Below are 17133 nucleotides of genomic sequence, written 5' to 3' on the forward strand. Positions count from 1 at the left end.
AGAGCATGGCATGCATGAAGATGCAATTTAGTTGTACTTCTGCTTTTGAACATCCCTTAAGTATTTTCATGAGACATTGATAATCTTATGAGTAGCAGTAGAAATCATCTAGAACAATTGACACATTTGATTCAAGAATTCAGCAAATGTCTCTATTATGAAACTTTGCAAGGTTGGTGGGGTGTTACATAGCCAAAATGGCATGATATTGTATCAGTATACACACTCAGCTTGCGCTAATCGGTATACACACTCAGCTTGCACTAATCCTCGCAAACCCAAAGCTTCTCATTTTTCATGGGACCACCATGATTGGAAGCTATCAATCCTTTCGTGTGGCGCGAGGAAATCTCTTCTTGTATGATTTGGATTCATACAGTAGCATTTTCTTGTGTGAAACTCTCTGAATATCATTTTCTTGTGTCAAGTCTTCAGAGGGTTTATAGGTCTTTGATAATCTTTGGTTCTTCAATTGTTTTTTTTTGGGCCTTTGATGATCTTTTGATTTGTAACCAGTGTTTACTTGAGCCTATGTACATTCAGAATTCTCTTGTTGGATGGATTCTTGCACACCTCTGCTGTTTGGGAAGAGATTTTGTACGACTAACGGAGTTCTACAAATAGCAAGTGCACTCATTACTCCAAGTAACACAGTCATAAGATCATTAGAAGTCTCTAGGTTCTCCTCCCAACCACAGCCAAAAGAAACATGACCCTCTAAGATTGGCTAGTGTGCATATAAATATAAATATGAATATGAATATGAATATGAATATGAATATGAATATGTACACACACACACACACACACACACACACACACACACACACACACACACACACACACATAGCAAGCAAGCCAACGGTTTCTCCTTGTGCACTGATTGAAGAGCTGAGGAGAGTGCCTCTCTTCATTGATTTGGTGTGATTTGGGATAAGGGAATCTTCATAGATTTGAAGACTTTGAGTACATGGTAAGAAGACGCTTAGTAGGGAGACACAATAGGATAACTTAAGTCACTTGAGTTGGGAGGAGATCAAATTGGACTTCTTGGTGGCTAGATGGGCAGTTTTAGATAGTCATGGGCTTATAGACCCTTGTAGTTGGAAGAATGGCCAAAAATCACCAAGTGCACACAAAGCTTTATACTTGGTTTCCTTTGAATAAAGATACCACCAGAAAAGGGGAATTAGTCCATCAAACTAAGGTGGTTCATAGCAAAGTGATAAGCTTCATGATTAAGACAAATAAGGCACCCAAATATTTTCCTGCATTTAATTAAACAAAAACACACATTTTCCACATTTGATTTGACCAATTCTAAGGTTTTTTTTCCATTAATTATGAACGAGTTCGAGATACAGATGTTGTGCCCATGCCCTTCTATTTTTGGGAGGCTAATCTTGATGATGTTGGTGCCGCCCTTGCCCTTCTATTTTTGGAGGTTGATCTCTTGTAAAAAGGCTTAGAGGCCCAGTCTTCCTTGCGGTGCAGAGAGAGAGAGAGAGAGAGAGAGAGAGAGAGACGCGCGGGGATAGAGAGAAGGGGTGGAGGGGGGTGTAATTTAAGTATGTATTAATTAATGCCAGTGGCATTAATTAATACATATGAGAATTTGTGTGAATTTACATGTCAAAATTTTTGTGACATTAGGTGAATTAAACTTAGTTTAAGAGAAGGCAGAAGCAATAGTACACCAATCAAGGCAAATAACTAGGACAATATATGTGTCCACAATAATGCATGTACCACCTTGCAAAAAACATGTGGCCCATAAATACTCCACATCCACTTTTTCCTTTTTATAGTTGAAAACTATTACCAAAGATGGGCTCTCTAACAATGTACCAAGCTCAACTGCTTCACCCTTCCATCTAGAGAGCTCGTTTGCCACTTCATCATCTGCACATCACACAACTGCGGCTCCTGATTAGTATATTCCAACCTCACTTCCTCACTAAACCCTAGCTTATGAGAAAGTTGCAAAGAGGGAGTAGAGAACATAGTAGCTCCATTGCACAAATGGAAGAATACAATACAAACATGAGAAATTAGTTGTTATACTTCATCCTACTAGATTGCTCGGGAGTAAGTGACCTAGGCGCCCTAACTAGTTAAAAGGCTTTTACAAGCATTTGGCCCCAAGGCGCCCTAACTAGTTACAAGGTTTTACAAGCATTTGGCCTTATGAGTCTCATTTCACATGGTATGAGATTGAAATCAACGAAAAGCTAAAACAAGGCCAACACCTCGTGAATAAAGAACCTCAATTTCTTGACAACAATGGTTACCCAAGTATCTATTAGAAGTTCAAAGCTTCTACAATGGCAACTCAATTATCTAAGTTTCCAAGCATAAGGCACCCAATCCATCATTATCACCAAAAAGCTCACAAGAATGTTCAACTCGACGATTGGTGTGGAAGCCTAAGAAGATGCAAGCAGACCTCTCATGTGATCTAAAAAACTTGCTTTTGTAAATCACAAGATAAGGGTAAATAAAGCCTAGATCTATGTGCTACTCCCTAAAGCTACATGTGTGTTTTCCATCTATTATATCACTTCAGTGACAATATTCTTCTCTATCTCTGTTATTATGATATTTGAGTTTTAAATTTTTGTACTATGTGAGAGATCCTAATACTTGTGAGTACTCCCTTATTATGATATTTGAGTTTTAAATTTTTATACTATGTGAGAGATCCTAATACTTGTGAGTACTCCCTTATATACATTGCATGTTGTATCCTCTTACATTATATTAGAGCTCCAACTTAGTACATGCTAATTGCTATCTAGTAGACCCTTAGAAGAAATGGCATCTCTTCTTTACAAGACCTTGTCCACCACCATTCGATCATGATGGAAAGTTTAACGGTACCAATTATTTTCTCTAGAAGTTCAAGCTTAAAGCTATTCTTTCCTCCTATGAGCTATGGGATAACACCGTCATTGGTGTTGATGTTAACCCCCTACCAATAATACCACCTGCTACTATCGATCTTGTCCGAGCTTCAAAACAAAGGGATGCAAATGCTCTATGTACCATTGTCACTAGTGTGGAAGATATAGCCAACATAAGATAACTAGTCCCTCAAGGATTCAGAGTCTTGAAAATCAGCTTCAACAAGAGAAGATGAATGAAGGTGAAGCGATGGTGGTGTTTCTCACCAGAATCAAAGATCTCCATGACCAGATGGCTGCAATCAGCATGAGAATGCTCTCTTCAGATCTCATTCATCACTTTCTAAGGGTATAGGCACCTAAATATGATATTTTTATTACATCTTTGAATGTTGGTGTCAGGCCTACTCCTCTCCCATTTGAGGAGTTTTAATGATTACTTCGGGATGAGGAGATACAGATGTAGAGTCACTATGGCAGAGAGACCAACCTTTCTCCACTAAAAACAAAAAGAAGAAGGGTAAGGATTCTAACTCTTCAAATGAGAAGAAAAAGATGCTTTTAGAGTGTACTAAGAAAGGGCACAAAGCCAAAGAATTCTAGAAAAAGTAGGCACACCAAGATTGGCATTCTCAAAACCAAGGAAGAATCTAATCATGCTGTAGAAATAGAGTTGTTTGTTTCCATTGAAAATTTAGTACACCTAATGTTGCGGCACATGATGATTCTTAAATCATCGATAGTGGGGCTTCTAGGCATATGACCAACTGTAAAGATTCGTATACCTTCCCCTAATAAAGCTTATGGGAGATGACATCATGGTGGTAGTGTGGGCAACAATACAGAGTGCCCAATCAAAGGTTCATGTTATGTTTAAAGAAGGTTGTACAAAAAGTCTTTCAAAAGTTCTTTGGGTTCCTATCTCAACCATCATGGACTGTGACTTGAGGATTCACTTTGACAAGAATGGTGCCGTCATTCTTGACAGAGATAGTAAGGTCATTGCAAAGGGCATAAGAAGGAACCTTATTTGGTGTTGGGCGTTGGCAATCTAGGTCGATTTGGGTAGCAACAAACTTTAGCGCATGAGATATGGGCATCTTAGTATGTAGACTCTTTTAGAGGTAAGGTAGCATTTGTAACCAATTTTTGATAGTATGGATATATTCAAAGCTTGCATGATAGGTAAGTAACACATTGGAAACCCTTTCCCCACAAGAGGCTACTTATAGGGTCAAGGCCTCTCTCTTCAGCCCGTACATACTCATCTCTATGGAAAGATAAGTACTATTGCAATTGAAGGCTCTTTATATTTTCTTATATACGATTACAATAACAAGATTTGGGTGTATTTTCTTAAGGAAAAGTCTCAGGCTTTTGGAAAGTTTTAAGAATGGATTACAATATTGAAACTAATACATGAGAAAAATTATAGCAATTCAAAACATACCAAGGAGGAGAATTCATGTCGTTGAATTGTTAAAATTTTTCCCCTGTATTGCTCACACTCCATAACAAAATGGTGTTGTAAGTGCAAGAATCACACTATTATATGGAGATGGCAGGGAGTATGTTTAATGGCATGAATCTACCTAAATCCTTTTGGGCTAAGGTGGTTTTTGGGTGTGAATGTTATGTACATTATCCAAAAGCTCAGAAAACCAAATTGGATAACAAAAGTTAGAAATGCATCATCATGGAGTTGAAGGGATGCTGGCTCTATGACACTTACAGAGCAAGTTGTGATGTGGTATTCAAGGAATAACCACATTGGATGATGGAGGAGGAGATTCCTTCTTCATACAATAAGGATATCACCAAAGCAAAAAAACCTCCACATGCAACATGATTGAGAACAAGAGCATGATGCATGATGTGCCACAAAATCCATCTTCATTTCCTATGGAGATATGATGAAGACCAAGAGCATGATGTGCCATAAAATCCATCTCCCTTTCCTATGGAGATGGATTTTGAAGATGAAGAACAAGAACATGTGTGCCACAAAAGGGTAAGTCATTTTCTAAGTGGTATAAGAAACTTTTGGATGGAGTAGAATGTGCACCCACCCACCGAGGATGCGCCTCAAGATGTTTGTAGATTCATAAGGTTAGAGGAGCTAAACATGGATTGAGAGAATCTTGTAAATTTTTCTCTCATGACAAAGGTACTCAATATTTAGGAGGAGCCTATTACCTTTGTTGAAGCACAAGTAGATCCATGCAAGTGGAGATGGATTTTGAAGATGAAGAACAAGAACATGTGTGCCACAAACAGGTAAGCCATTTTCTAAGTGGTATAAGCAACTTTTGGATGGAGCAGAACATGTAGCCACCCACCAAGGATGCGCCTCAAGATGTTTGTAGATTCATAAGGTTAGAGGAGCTAAACATGGATTGACAGAATCTTGTAAATTTCTCTCTCATGACAAAGGTACTCAAGATTTAGGAGAAGCCTATCACCTTTGTTGAAGCACAAGTAGATCCATGCAAGTAGAATATGACTTCATCCTGAAAAACCACACTTGGGACATTTTATTCCTCCACGATGCAAGGTAACTGAAACTAGGTGGGTTTACAAGGAAAAATACAATTCTAATGGTACTATGGAAAAATACAAATCTAACGGTACTTTGGAAAAGTACAAGGCATGGCTTGCTACTAAAGGTTTTGCATAGGTTGAATGTTTGGACTTTCATCATGAGACTTTTTCTCCTATAGCCAAGTTAACCATAACCTACACCATTCTTACATTAGCAGTGCAAGGGAGGTGGCATGTTCTCTAAACAGATGTAAAATCTACTTTTCCTCAATAAGGAACTTAAAAGGAGGTATATGTGGAGTAGACACCACATGGGGTTCCCAATTTAAAAGCAATTTATGAAAGGCACTCTATGGGCTTAAATAAGCCCCATAAGCATGGCACCAGAGGATCATATGTGCACGTCACCACTCCCGTGAGTGCTCCTTGTTGCCAAAAACCCCACCTATTAGAGTGTGGCTTGCATTTCCATTTGGAAAAAACATGAAAAGAAAGTGAGCTTTGATTAGCTCAAAAACTAGCCATAACCTTATGTCATGGGAAATTTGGGTAACCATTTCTTCTTGTAATAATACACACCAATATTTATGAGTGGTTGGTGAGGAAAAAGTTCAAAGTATGGGGTGTTTCATATAGATTGTTCACACTACAACAAACCCCTTAATGTGGAAGTTTTATATAGTCCCTACATGTATAATTAAAGAGGAAGTGGTCCTCAGTGAGCAAGGATGAATACACAATCGACATAGTAATCCTACATCTATAATTAAAGAGGAAGTCATCCTCGATGAGTAAATATGAATGCACAATCAACTTGGCTGACAACACGATAATCCTAGAGCTATGTAAGTTAATAATGCTCCTTTGGGAAGGGGAGTGTTTGGGAAATATCTGGACGAGCAAGGCAAAGAGGACAAAATCGACAACCCCCCCAGATATCCAACGAGGAATAATGCTACACTCTCCCAACACCTCAATGGAGAAGACACTAGTAAATAGGAACGTGTGCTATGAATTTTTCTAACAAATGACAAAAGATTGAGATAATACTACGATAACAATGGAAGCAAAATGTAGTGTGAAATACACTTTGTTTATTGAATTTGGTACGCAAGTGTTTGATTTACAAGACAATTTTATGTAGCTCTTTGATGAGAAAAAGAGAGCGAGGAAATCTTATCTGGCCACTTCTTCTTTGCTGTGTTGATGAAACCTTTGTGTGCTTGCCGATGACACTCTCCACGATGAACAATTCCCTCACGACCCTCAAGGGTTAAATTTTACAATGCTTTGAAATTTTAAAATACAAACAATTTACGAGGGTTTTCTAATATGTGGCTATATGAATGTGTGAATGTGAAATTAGGATTTTTCTTTCCACCGAAAATCCGCTTTTGATTCTTTGTTGCCAATGTCTTCTCCTTCTTTTTTTTATGATACTTTCTTTTCTTTTAATGAGAAACTTTTAATAAAAAAAAAGACGAATGTATGGAGATTTTTTTTCTTTTCCGGCAATGAAACTGTTCTGGATCGCTGGCGATCTGGGTGTTTCCTGCGATCCAGGTGGCGTTATCTCTGCGATCCGGGTGTTTCCTACGATCTAGATGAAATGAATCGCCTCTTCTTTCACAGCTACTGTGCAGCACTGGCTAGCAATGCTTCATTTCTTTCTTCACAATCTCTACGTGGCTGATTGCAGTTCTTTTGCACAATCTCTCTTTCTCTGCTCGCAGCACAAAGAATTGGTTTTTTTTTTTTACAGTCACTAAAGCTCACAGCACAGAGGCCGGCAAAGGTAATGATGGCATCTCTTCTCCTTTCAACAGACGCACGCGGGCGGTGGCTGGGAACAAGGTTTCAAATCGGGAGGGCGCTGGCGTTTCGTGGCTGCATGGCGATTCGATTCAATGCATGCGTTGCATTAAGGTTTAAACCTTTAAAGATTAAAGTGGGTTAAACCCATTAAGGTTTATTGCCTCTTTAAAAATGAAAATGGGCCAAGCAAAGTTTATAATATTTTAAAGTGGGACAAGCCCCTTCAACCCACACATCCTTTTCGGCACCCTCGTGTTAATTTCTTGCTTGCCTCCAAAAAAAAAAATTGCTCGTGTCAAAACTAAGTGCGGGTGTACATGGTGAAGGCATCACCGGAAAAAAATGCAGCAGTGGCGTCCTGCGAGGAAAGCTAGCTGGCTAGTGTGAACCCAGAATTTCCGGTTAGACTAGTGCCTTCTCCATTGGGCTACAGGATCATGAGCAAATGGCTGGGGTCTATAGTGAGAAAGGTAACATCTGACAAGTGAATCAATCGACGGGTCATGGATAGAATAAGAGAAGCAAAAGTGGAAGGATGGGATGACTTGAAAACCCTTAGCAAACTACCCAACTCCTCAACTCCCAAACACTTAAGGTCTTGCACTATTTCCCAAGGATCAATGTCAAAGGAATGGGTATCCACCAAGGCACGATCAAAATTTTGGGTAAAGGAACCAGAAAGGGCCATCAAAGCTAAGGAATCTGCAACACGATTTTCATGACAAGGTAAAAAGGTCAAGGAAGAAGAGGTGAAATGTGTGAAGAGGTCACGGGCTAAAAGGCTATAGTAGTGCATCAAAGGGTGGAGGGTGCGGGCTTGGCCATGAAACTGGTGTACCACGAGTTGTGAATTTCCATAGATATGAACATGAGATGCTCCCAAAAGAAGTAGTGCTCTCAAACCAATCAAAAGTGCCTGATATTCAGCAACGTTGTTGCTCAAATGATCTCCCAAAAGAACTCCCAAAAGAATAGCATTCCCTTCAGGTGGATATATGACAATGTTGCAACTACCAAGTTTGTCCTTGCCCCTACATGCTCCATCAAAGTATAGACTCCAAAAAGAATAGCATTCCCAAAAGAATAGCATTCCCTTCAGGTGGATATATGACAATGTTGCAACTACCAAGTTTGTCCTTGCCCCTACATGCTCCATCAAAGTATAGACTCCAAAAAGACGTGGAAGATTCAACAGCATCTGCAACTCATAACGGAAAAGTCAATGCCATCACATCCAATAGGGCTTAATTTTATCAAAATTGGTTTTGGTAGAGAACCATGTCCCATCCATTTCTGCAAGCTGGACTTTATTGCGAGGAAAAACCTCAATAATGCGATAAGGACCCGACCCACCATAAATGGCTCAACTTCCCAGGGAAAAGCTCATGACGTGCATCATAGAGAAGAACCAATTGCCCTTTCTCAAAAGAATAGGTTTTAGCTTTCTTATCACGTTGCTTGGTTTGACGTTTCTTAGCAACCTCTTGATGTAGATAGGCTCTCAATCTCCACTCATCTAGATGCTCCAAAGTGCCCAATCTCTCTTGCAAACTCTCCTCTAAAGGTAGTGTGTGCTCGTGCAAAAACCTCAAACTTGACAACTCATGCTCAATAGGTAACACACATTCTTGTCCATAAACTAAAGAGAAAGGAATGAACCCCGTGGCTTCCTTGAAAGTAGTGTTATAAGCCCAAACAGCTGCTGGCAACTTCTCATCCCAATCTCTTTTATGAGTGTCCACAGTTTTTCTAAGGATAGTGACTAAAGTTTTGTTTGTGCTCTCAACTTGCCCATTAGTAGAAGGTTTGTAGGGGGTGGTTTTATCATGACGGATATTGAAATAAGCAGTGAGTTCCTCAATGACATCGTTAATAAAATGGGTCCCCCTATCAGAAACTAACTTAGCATGTGCACCAAAACGACAAATGATATGCTCAGTAAAAAATGTAGCAGTAGTGCGTGCATCATCTTTCCTCACAGCTCTAGCCTCACTCCACTTGGTTAAGTAATCCGTAGCAACAATGATATAAGATTTCCCATGCCGGGAAGTAGGTGTAATAGGGCCCACATAGTCAATCCCCCACTTCTCGAAAGGAAGGGCAGCTAGAATAGGATTATTAGGGCGCAAACGATTCTCAAGGCGAGTGGCTCTCTGGCAAACATCACATCTTTTACACCACTCAAATGAATCTTTAAAAACGGAGGGCCACCAATACCCAGCCCGTAAAATTTTCAATGCAGTGAGTTTCCTTGCGAAATGACCCCTCCACATGCACTGTCATGACACTCTTTCAAAATGTGTGGAATTTCCTCTCGTGCAACACATCGGCGATAAATGCCTTCAAACCCCTTGTGGTACAAAGACCCATCGATGATAGTGAATTTCTGAGCATGCATAACTAATCTCTTCTTCGCGGCTTTGCTCATGTCAGAAGGAAACTCAAGTGTGGACAAATAATGAGCAATTTGGTCATAATACTCAATGCGAAACAACTCAGGTGCAGGTGCAATAGGCTCATCTTTGCATGGGATTACATCAGCTAAGCAATCCACTAACTTTTGCAAGGCACAGGAGGTTTAGATTTAAGCTCATAGTCCAAGGCCTGCAACTCAACAATCCAGCGTATAATACGCTCAGGGGGCTCTAAGTTATTCAATAAAAGGCGCAATGAATCTTTAGAGACATAGATGATGGTGTGTTGGGTAGCCATATATGTGCGAAACTTCCTAGCACTCTCAGCAATAGCTAGACAAACTCTCTCAACCCATGTGTAGCGCGTTTCAGCATCTTTAAGCTTGCGGCTATAATATGCAATGGGGTGCATCTTTTTATCATAAAGTTGTGCAATGCAAGTGGATATTACCAAATGAGAACAAGAAGAAAATAAATGAAAAGGCTTGGATGCATCAGGTGGTTTGAGAATAGGGGCGATAGTGAATGCACTTTTAAGAGAAGAGAAAGAATTTTGTTGAGGCTCCCCCCAAATGAACTTGTGCTCAACTCGCAAAAGTGTATTTAGCGGTAAAATAAGTTGTGCCATATCTTTAATGAAGCGGCTATAGTGTTTAGCGGCTCCAAGAAAACGCCGTACTTGACACACGGTAGTGGGTGGCAGCAATGATAATGAGTTGTCAAGAGAACTTCCTTATTACTGAAATTAGTAACAATCATTTGCATGACATTCAAATTTGGTGAAATGGGCAATTCTCTAGTTTGTAAGGTTTCCACCGCATGCTAAATGAATGTGGCACATTTCCCAATCTCTCCCTTTGTTGGGACACGAACATATGATTTCAGTTCTTTAACCTAGTCTTCCAAATTCTTTTCTTTGGCTTTTCCATAATTTTAATGTGCTCTACATGATTTTTTTTCGGATTTCTTATTTCTTCTTTATACTCATCAAGTTTTCAATTGCTACCTTCAGCTCTTTGGATGATGAAGGTTTCTTTTTTAGTGCATCAATTCTTCCTATATCTTTAGTCAGTTGTTCTTGAAATTCAGCATTCTTTTTCTCCAGCTCTTAATTAGCTAGCTTTAAAGCCACAACTTTATCTTTTAACATTGTTGTATTGTGATGGAAAGCTTTAGCCTATTCTTTACAAATAATACTTTTTCTTATGTTCTGGTAAGCAAGTTATGTTGTTGTAAGGAAACTTGTTTGCTTGAACTTGCTTCTCGCTCATTGTATTTAGAGATGGGGTTTACAAAGTTAGGTTCTTTGGGGCTTTTGTTGACATACTACTGAATTCTATGCCCCTTTTGATCCACGTACTCTATTTGGATGAATCATCAAGATTTTGAAGAGCTAGGGCTTCTAGTCGGCATCCGGATTCAATAAAAACTTGAATTGTTGAATATACCTAGCATATAAATCTTCCATGAGTTGCATTATTTTGGCCTCATATGTATCCATATCACTAGTTGTGAACTCATAGACATCTAGATCTTTAGTTTCCTCCTCGCATCTATCATGCTTTATAGGATCTAGAGTCTGGCTTGATCAGCCGTCTGGCCCTAGGTTTATGTTGTCCCATGGCACAAAGATGTTGCTCCATTAGCTTTTAACATTTCAGCTTAGAGTTTGTAAACTTATGTTGGAATTCCAAGATTCTTCTTCCATTTGGGTTTTATCATTTTATTAGCTTGTAGAGCATCCTATTGCTTCAAATGTTTACCTCAAGGCCGCTTGATCAGCTTCTAAGTCCACCGCCTTGTTTTGGATCATTGGCAACTCTAACAGCTTAGCTCTAGATCTGTTTAACTCATTCTATACAGCCTTCGTTTGAACTACCAGTGCCTACACTGCACTGATTGCATTTACAGCCCACTTTAAAATGTAACGATATGTATTCTTAGCAGGGAAGAATCCAAATGATCCCAAAAAGTAATGAGGTTTGATCCTCCTACAAGTGTATCATGCTGCTCTATAGGAGGGTATCTTCTCCTTGCTTTTCTCTTCGTTAGTAGACACCTCATCCTTGTCTTATGCCTTCTTCATTTTCTTCTAAAATTGTAGCTTTTCTACTGTACTTATTGAGGTTGTTGTAATGGGTGTTGAAACTGCATCTGGTATATGCCTTGATGCAATAGATACATGTAGTGCTACCCAATATTTTATCTTTGAATTAAGATAAATACTTTTAACCTCCCCCTATAGCTGGCAGAACAAGATCTGGGCCCGTGTAACAGGCTTTTTGCAAATGCATACAAATATAACTGTAAGGCCCTCTTGGACATATATGTGACTTTATGTGTGAGAATGATCATCTCAATGATGAATCTGAGATGTAAATAGTTGTGAGATTTGTTCAACTTATACTCCTTATTATCGGACCCTTTAGAGCTAAAATGGAACTCCATGTCCTCTTCAGTTTGTAGACAAGACATGAATGGCTCCAAAGGCAGATGGAATACTTTTACCATATATTCTAGAGTGAAGATGTATGAGCCTTATGTGGCTATCCTCACTACACCATTATTTTATAACTGCTCATACACATTAGAAACAAGTGTCATCGAACTCCACGGCAAAGATACAAATTGTAACAACCTAACTTTTTCCAATCATATGTGGTTGTTGAAGGCCATGTTGACATCTAGAACCGTTGTTGTTGTTGTTGTGAGTATTTCAAACTCCATCATGGCTACTCTGCTAAAAGAACTTGAGATGGATGGAAGCTATGAGAAGGGTGTGCGATCAAGTAACGAAGAGCTATGTGGAAGCAAATGGCAAGAATGTGAAATGAGGTTGTAAAACAAACCTTGAAAAACTAGGGTAATGGGCAAAAAGATTACATGTCGAATTATGGTTACTTAAATCAAGGGTTACACAGATTAAGATGACATGACAGCTAAAGTAATCAAAGCAAATCCCATCCTAGAATAAAGCCATTACATAGCATGAGGGATGTTGCACATTACCTGATGCATGCACACCACATGGATTCACATTGTATTCAAGTGGAGGTTGCACACACTGGTGCTATCTTTGGGAGTTTACCAAAATAGGGTTTTAGTCTGAACCCATTCATTGGATTTGGTAACAATGTCAACTCGAATGTACCGGTACCAAATTTTGTAAAAATTTGGTAAGATCTGATCCACCACATCTTGAGCTTACCCAGATGCAGCTCATTTTAGAGTTGAATAGTAAAATTGGCAAAGATCTTGAGATCTTGTGAAAATTTGGTAAGATCTGATCCACCACATCTTGAGCTTACTCGAATGTAGACCCATTTTGGAGTTGAATAGTAAAATTGGTAAAGATCTTGAACTTGGTGTTTTTATCCACAAAGAGCTTCATGCTTCCAGACGATTTCAACAATCTAGTTACTCTAAAGCCTCTTTTCTCCCAATGTTAGCACAACTACTCTAGATGATGGGTTACCGATTCAATTGGAGAGACTTTGGAACTCACTGCAACTTGAAAACTAGGAATAATAAATTCCATTGTGTGACTCATCCGGAGAGAGTCTAGAAGTGACTGCAACCCAAAAATTGGGAATAATAAATTGGAGCGGGCTTCTAGGCCATACACTAATGAAAAATGAGTGTGACCTGTTGTGCGACCTTGTAAGTTATCTAAAATGCCCATAATGGTGAATATAACTTGTGATCCCAGTCTTTGTCCAATTATGATTAATAATCTTTTTAAAGATTTTTTGTAATACTAGATTTATGGTTTCAGCACATCCATTCACTTATAGATAATAAATTGTGGATTTTTATGGATTAGCATATGATATTCCATTAGACTCTGGATGACCTCATTTAAGAAGTGTTTGCTTTGATCAGTAACTAATTTAATTTGACAACCAAATCTAGTCATTACCATCTCATACAAAACTTTGGCTTTTGAGGTAGTCTTGTCATTTGCTTTGGCTTCCACCCACTTTGTGCGCAATAATCAATAGCCACCAAAATGTACTTATCACTAGTTCTTTGTGCTAGAGGTTTGAAAGGACCACCCCATTTTTGGAATGGCTCTAATAGCAATATCAGATTATGTAGCATTTTATCGACAACACTTGGTTGACCTAACCGCCGTGCAGCTAGCAAAAATCACAGGCTTTTGCAAACTGCCAAGCATCTTTTAATATTGTGGGCCACGAAAAACCTGCCTGAAATATCTTTTGACCTGTAATTCTATAGAGAAGTGTCTTTCACTCACACCTTGATATGCTTCTACAATTACCGCACCTCTCTCATGATCTGGGAAGAACCGTCCCAAGATCTGATCTATTCCCATTTTGTACAATTGACTTGCCACAACCATTAAAGTTTTGCTATGGAGTGCCAGCCTTTTTAGGTCTATAGAATGCCAAAATTGTTTGATCTATGGTGTGCTAGCTTTTTTGATCTCTAATAATTCCTTTCGGAAATACTCCATTTGTTGAACATCAACATCTCATCATACCATGCCATTAGGGGACCATCTAGAGTGAACAATTCTACATCTGGAAACTGATCTGGTACACCATTCGGAAGTTCTCTAGAATCTATCCAAGATAAAAAAACCTACAACCACGTGTTCACTTCCACACCTATGTTGTATGGTGAAATCAAACCCTTATAATAACAGCATCCATCTAGCGAGCTTCCTTGTTAGGTTTCTATAGTAGCATCCATCTTGCATAATAAATTAGACAATACTAGCCTCCTCTAGCTTTCTACATTAGTGCACTTCTAATTACTCATTCCTATTTTTTTGTAGTTTTTGGCTATGGAAATTTGAAGTTCTTCTTAAATATTGACGCTAATCAGACCTTTTCGTATTCTGGGATGACCTTTCGGGTTTCGAATTTTTTGACCGTTCGTATTCTAATACGTTCAGGGTGCATTAAAAATTTTATTTTTATTTTTTGAAAATTCGTGGAAAATTAGACAAGTTATTTCAAATTTTTGGAATATTCAGGTTTGGTGACCGGCAAGTGGTGTGTCCATTTGGGCGCCCGTGACCGTTCAAATTCCTTAAAAAATCTTTTCTTTTGCCTAGAAAATTAGTAAATTCATTAAAATTACAAATTTTAATTGGATTTGAGAATTGTCGGGTGGAATTGAAATTTTTCGTGTTCGATGGGATTCTCGGGGTAGATTTTTTTAATAATTACCAAAATTGAGAAAAATTCTAGAAATTATTTTAGAAATCCTAGAACTTGGTATTTTTGAAATATCGATTGTATTTTAGCAAATTTTATTGCTAATTTTTTTGGGAATTTTTTTTTGAAAAAATTTAGATTTGGAGTGCCATAAGATAGAATTTGGTGGATTTTAAAATTAGTAAAAATTGAGACCTTAGAAAAATAGAAAAAATTAGAAAAAAATCATGATAATTCTTTTTTCTCGAGAATTTAATATTTTCGGGGGTTATCTAGTGTTGAAGTACATTTTTTACATGCTGACATTAGATAGATGCGGATTATTTGTGTATAAGTAATGCGAGTGTGCCTCGTATTTGTAGTTGTTTCTGTTTGGATGGTGTTTTCATGATTTTTTACCATTGTTTAGCCACCAAATGCTAATTAAAGCAATTTTTCTTATGTGCAGTCAGTTCTAGCGAATTGATTTGCTAGATCATTTTGGTCAAAAGAGGGTAAAGGAAATTGAATTCGACTGAATCGTGATTTTTTGAAGAACTTTATTACCATGGCACATATTGATTTCTTAGTTAATGATAATGTCGATGACATGAGTGATCATCCCAATTTGGGTGGAGAAGATCTAAAATTTTAAGTTGAAGAAGAGGAGGCTGTTGGAAAGAGTGAATTTTTGGAAGTGACAGAGCATCTTGAGGCAACTATTACCAAATGTCATGACGAGATGGAGTCACTAAAGATGCAGATTTTGACTTTGCAAAAAGCTCTTTTGATGGCACCTCCCGCTCCTACCAAAGCGGTTGCTCCGTCGTTTGCACCAAAAGTGTACGGCGATGAGAAAAAGGAGAAGACTCAGGAATGTGTAGATGTCTTGCTCAATAGGTGGACTACACATTTTGCCTATCATCCATTCACAGATGCGCAAAAGCTGTAGATGGCGTAGGGTTTATTGAAAGGAAAGGCATTAACTTGGTGTAGAAGGATCTCAAAGATGATTCTATTCCCGCCGCCACTGGCAAAGTTTTGAGGAAGCTTTTAAAAAAGAGTTTGTCCAACGAGAGGATGAATTTGAAATAATTACCAAGCTTGTTAAAAATAGCATGGGAAATCAGTCTTTTGACAATTATGTGCAAACATTTAGATAATTAGCTGCCAAAGCCAAATCTGATGATCATACATTGCATGGGATTTTCATCAATGGTCTAGCTCGTAATTATCAGTATGAGGTAAAGAAATGCAAGGTCAAAATGGATGAGGATGCTATTCAGGTAGCTCAAGTTTTTCATAAGACTATGGTCGGTGCCAACACTTCAAAACCATTGTCTAAGGAAAAGAAATCCACATTCACTTTTTCAAATAGTGGACAAAAAAGCAAGTTGGTTTTTCACACCAAAACCAAAAAATTCTGACAGTGCCAACAAGAAGCAGAAATTTGTGGACAAGGATAATATCACATGTTTCAAATGCAAGGAAAAGGGACACATGAAGAAATTCTGTCCTTTGAATGGAGCTATATCACCTTCGGCGCCTGGTCAAAAGGTTACACCGAAGAAGTTCATACCAAAGAAATCTGTACACATTATATAGAACTTCAAGGTAAATTTTTTGAAGTCAATATTACGCATCTTGAAGAAAGCAAATGTTCAGATTGTACTTTTAGTAAAGACGTTTTTGGTCTGAACGAATTATTTTTGTTTATGGATCAATAAATGGACATCAGGTTCATATTTTGTTTGATCCTGGTATAGTACTCACAATTTTATTGACAACATTGTGGTATGGAGGATGAAGCTGGAAACCACACAGAATGATCACATGTACAAGGTCAGGATGGTTGGAGGACAAGTCCAATTATGGGACATGTCAAAACTACCCTTAAACATCCACTCAGATAGACTTGATTTTCATGTCATGAGCTTGGGTCATGTAGACATAATTCTAGGGATGGAATGGTTTCATTAAAAACATAAGGATTTTTCGATTGATTGGGTCAAACATTTGACGTCTTTCCATCACAATGGAAACCTTGTTACTCTTAAGGGAAACATTATTGTAACTATGAACTTTTTCAATTGGTTATGGATCCAGTGTCTTCATGTGCTCATTTTGATGTAAGCACTATTTCTATGGATGTTTGGAAACGTAAAGTGTTAAATTCAATTAAGAGTAAATTTCAAGATGTATTTCCTAATGAGTTACCTCGTGGATTACCTCCTAAACGAGATGTGGACCATAAAATTGAGCTAGTTCTGGGTGCAGAATCTGTTAGTATTCCTC

The sequence above is a fragment of the Cibotium barometz genome, chromosome 18 (genome assembly GCF_041138505.1).
Source record: "Cibotium barometz isolate CiBa-2024 chromosome 18, ASM4113850v1, whole genome shotgun sequence".
Taxonomy (NCBI): Eukaryota; Viridiplantae; Streptophyta; class Polypodiopsida; order Cyatheales; family Cibotiaceae; genus Cibotium; species Cibotium barometz.